This window comes from Sinocyclocheilus grahami, unplaced genomic scaffold (assembly GCF_001515645.1).
Source record: "Sinocyclocheilus grahami isolate Dianchi unplaced genomic scaffold, SAMN03320097.WGS_v1.1 scaffold257.1, whole genome shotgun sequence".
Classification (NCBI taxonomy): Eukaryota; Metazoa; Chordata; class Actinopteri; order Cypriniformes; family Cyprinidae; genus Sinocyclocheilus; species Sinocyclocheilus grahami.
Genome location: NW_015505436.1, coordinates 2,214,297 through 2,218,971, shown reverse-complemented (window position 1 = coordinate 2,218,971; position 4,675 = coordinate 2,214,297).

Here is a 4,675-nt window from a genome sequence, read left to right as displayed (position 1 = left end):
TAGATAGATAGATAGATAGATAGATAGATAGATAGATAGATAGATAGATAGATAGCAGTTCTTCATTCGGCCATCAGGTGGGGGCAAGAATACAATTGAGACTGTTGAGTTTACTGAGAACTGAATTAATAGATGTAAACCACTTGACCTTATTTCAGTTCTTCTCACAACAATTTACATTTATTTTTTGTGTGTTTATTTGTTTGAGTCCAAAAGAATTACCAAATGTCATGAGTGTAAAATAAACATGTGAAATTGTTTGTTTTTAGTTCATTTGTCCAGAGTCACATGATTGAGCTGTTATTTATTTATGAAGAATTATAATTTATATATTATATTATAATAAATATAGTTTTAGTAGTAGTAGTAGTAAATGAGCTATTTGCATAACTTCACTTTATTTACTTAATATATAATTATATAAACAAGATCAAACTTGTTTGTATTTATTTATTTTTATTTATTTGTGTATTTATTGTGGATAATTGTAGTAGTAGTAATAATAATAATAATAGTTGTTATTATTATTATTATTATTACAATAATAAATGATCTAATAATTTTACTATATTTACTTTATACATAATAGTATCATCTATCTATCTATCTATCTATCTATCTATCTATCTATCTATCTATCTATCTATCTATCTATCTATCTATCTATCTATCTATCTATCTATCTATCATCTATCTATCTATCTATCATGTTAACTGGCCTAATTATCTCAAACTGGTATGCATTTTAATTTAATTTATATTTTTATTTTACAGTTATAATAAATGTAAATACTGTATCACACATTGTATTGTCATGATTTCTATTTTCATTTTTATAACCCAGTTGAATCTGAAATGAATCAAAATAATAATAATAATAAATGTCTTCTGTTAATCAATTTTATGATTACTGTTATTTTTCATCTTAAATTTAAAACAGCAAGATACTTCAGTATTACTGGACAGTGCACAACTAACATTTGCACACAAGCATATTCATACTCAGATTTACAGCAGGAGGTTTTTCAGCACCACCTAAATAAAAAATTAGGGAATGTCAATTTACGGTTATTTACTGTAAATGATGTGTTCTTTTTCACTTCCAAAAACGGTATACTCATGTAATGTCCAATACCGTTTTTCACCATATATACAGTAGTAGGGCAACTTGTCGTTAACCATTTAACAGGTTTTTACTGTAGCATTTTTACAGTATTTTACCGTTAAACTCACGGTCATTTTTTACAGTGTAGCTATTATTTATATCTGACTACAACTATTAAGTGAATTATCGGTGGACTATAAAGGTAAGAATAAAATAGCCTTTTCTTCACTCCAGTTCACGTGATTTTCATCAAAATTTAACGATGCTAATGCCACAAAATCGGTGCGTCACTCTCCACAGCAGGATTTCACAACCCCGGGTAAAAAGTGGTGCTATCACCTGTTTTAAAGTACAAATGTGAAACAGTTTACCAGGGGTTAAAAGCAGGGTTTAGAACGGAATAAAACGCGATTGAATATGTATGTGTCTCATTGTTCTATTAGAAATATTAATAACTACAGATTGATTTGGCATGCTTTTACGCTCCTGACAGAAATTAAGAAATTGCTGTCGTTGTAACCAAGTTTTATCATAAGCAGTGGTAAAATATCGAAGCTATCTATTTCATGTACAGATACACAATTTCTCAAGATCAAATAAGAATTCATAATTATTCTATAATCATTCTAATGTTAATTTAACAGCTGCCAGATATAGCAGGCTTCATAGTTTGTATGATTTATTGATTTATTTTCATGAATAAAAAAAACATCCCCCCTCTGACCTTTTCACATATCACATCCTGTATTTATTTATGTTTTTATTTATTGAGGTATGAATAAGAAGACATGCATGAACGAGATGACAGAATGTAAAAGGGAACAAAATCTTATGAGTTTTGTAATGAATACTACGCAAGGTTAGTTTGATTATGCAAAGAGTGGGCATTAATAAAGTCATTTAGTTAACTATGAGAATAAAAGCGGATTTTCTCAGTTACACACAATATGCAAACATGAATCAATATGTCTGGTCAAATGAAATGAACTGTAACACTCAGAAATGGCCTGAGGGTCCCTTGAGTGCACTTAACCTTTGACCCTTGAGACCTTTTCAGTCACTTCCCTAGTCTTCTCACGCACATTGTATCACATGAAACATGATCAAATCCTTGTTGTTCTACCTTCATTCTCTTTTAAAATGTAAGCCTTATAAAGTACCAATAATGATGATACACATGAATAGTGTGGTAACGCAAGTTTAAACCCAGTTCACTTTTGAATAAAAAGGGATTTTGGTCAATCACCCATACAGACAGCTCCTGCAAAAGTATCATTCAAATATCCATTTGAATCTTTGCACAAATTCATTTCCCCCCGTACTGATTCATTCGAATTCCTGCACATATTCATTGGAGTCCTTGCACCAATTCATTTGAGACCCTGCAAAAAATTATTTTGAATCCATGTATCAATTAATTTGAGTCCCTGCACAAATTAAAATTGAATCCCTACCTGATTCATATGATTCCTCGCATTGATTCATTTGAGTCCCTGAATAAATTCATATTGAATCCATGCACGGATTCATTTGATTCCTTGCATAGATACATTTAAGCCCCTGCAAAAAAAATTAATTTAGAATTCTGGAATGGATTCATTTGATTTCTTCCACAGATTCCTTTGAGTCCTTGCACAAATTAATGTGATTTCTTGCATAGATGCACTCGAAACCCTGTGTAGATTAATTTTGAATCCTGGCACCAATTTATTTGATTCCTTTCATTGATTCATTTGAGTCCCTGCACAAAATAATTTTTAATCCCGGCAAGGATTCATTTGATTCCTTCCATCGATTCCTTTGAGTCCCTACACAAATTAATTTTGAATCGCTGCACCAATTAATTTGATTCGTTGCATAGATTCATTTGAGTCCTTGCACAAATGAATTGAATAAACCATTTGATTCAATGATCAATTGATCATTGATCAATTTATTTGAGTCCCTACAGAGATTTAAGCTAGTTTCAGTAGTAGCTTCCCCTACTCTGAATAAAACAGGGGGAATAACGTCCAACATTGTCGATAGTGTAGTGAAGTAAAGTTACTTTCAAACCCCGCAGTTTGTTGGTCAACTTAGCGAAGTCACGTGACCAACTTGAATCTGAGCGAAATCTTCATGGGGAACTTTTTCGTTCTAATTGCACGATTTCCTATTCAAATCTAAATTTTGTCACCACACCTTTAGTTTGGTTCTAAAATAACAAGATTAATTATAAAACCGATTAATTATAAAAGCACGTTTCAAAAGTACAATGTCACAACAATCTACTGACAACATACACGCAATATCCCCAAAACCTCAATTTACAAGTTAAGGTTAACGACATACGCCCATGTCCCTCCCATCCGATCTCATCCGACACACCTCCTCAATATCACTTCCTGTCTTACGGGGCACTCTGGTAAACAGCATGCCATCATCAGCTGAGCTCTGCTTTTAATATGATCAGGAGAGGCTATGCAACTCTGTGCGGCCCAGACGCTCATAGAGACCTTGGTAATGAGCGAGAGGCACTTAGCCAACTGGGACCAGGCGAGGGTTCATTCCATCTATCTTTCATCTCACGCGTCGGGGGACGTCTCGGTCTCCCAGGACGCCACTAAAACCGCTAAAGATCACAGCCGCATGCCACGCACCCCTGCTTAATTTAGTGTTTACCACACTGATAAACAACAACACCTTTTTATGTCAGGACAATGTGAAGAGTATCCTAGGGGCAGGTAATGGGATAATGAGGAGCGGATACATATTTCAGATACAAAAAAAAAAGTGTTTTACAAGAAACCAACGGGGTCTGGTCGTCCGTAGGGGACGGGAGTGAATGGACTGTAGATGATCGCTGTGACATTAGCTACATTTCACGCACCCAAACAATCTCTTTAGAATTAAATTCAACTGAACGGAAAAGCCTTTCTGACTGAACTTGATCAGATTGATCAGTTTCGATTGAATTGGAAGGGAAGGTAAAGACCTCAATCCAATCAACAGAAAAATATTAAGCATGCAAACACCTGAATGGACTGTTTTCTCAAATGAATTCAAAAATACCTTGCACACATGTCGTGATGCGCTTGTTTAGACACGTTTTATATCTTGCAAACGTGCATATGTTTATTTATGTTTCACATTTGTGAACTAGTCAGTGGAGGAGACTGAATATTTACTAAATATTGGCTAAAAAGTTCTTCTGACCAGGGTTATTGTAGTTAACTAAAACTAAAACCATAAAAGAAAAGAAAAAAAACATTAAAATTGTATCTAGTTGGCTAGACAACATTTCTCAATTTCATTTAGTTCAGCTTAAGTACTAAATAACTAAAATGGAGTATTAACTACTACAAATAAATAAAAAGTGATAAAAACTATTTAGACTATAGCATATACTGTAGACATTTTAAAAAACAAAAAGTAATAAAAATGATTAAATGTTTTAATTAAAATTAAAACAGAAAATATAAACAATTTAATCTAATTCAAAACATGAACAAAAACTATAATAGTGTATCAATGACACACTGCATGCTTCCGACATATTTGCCAGGTTTCTTTCTGAAAGACAAAATGGTG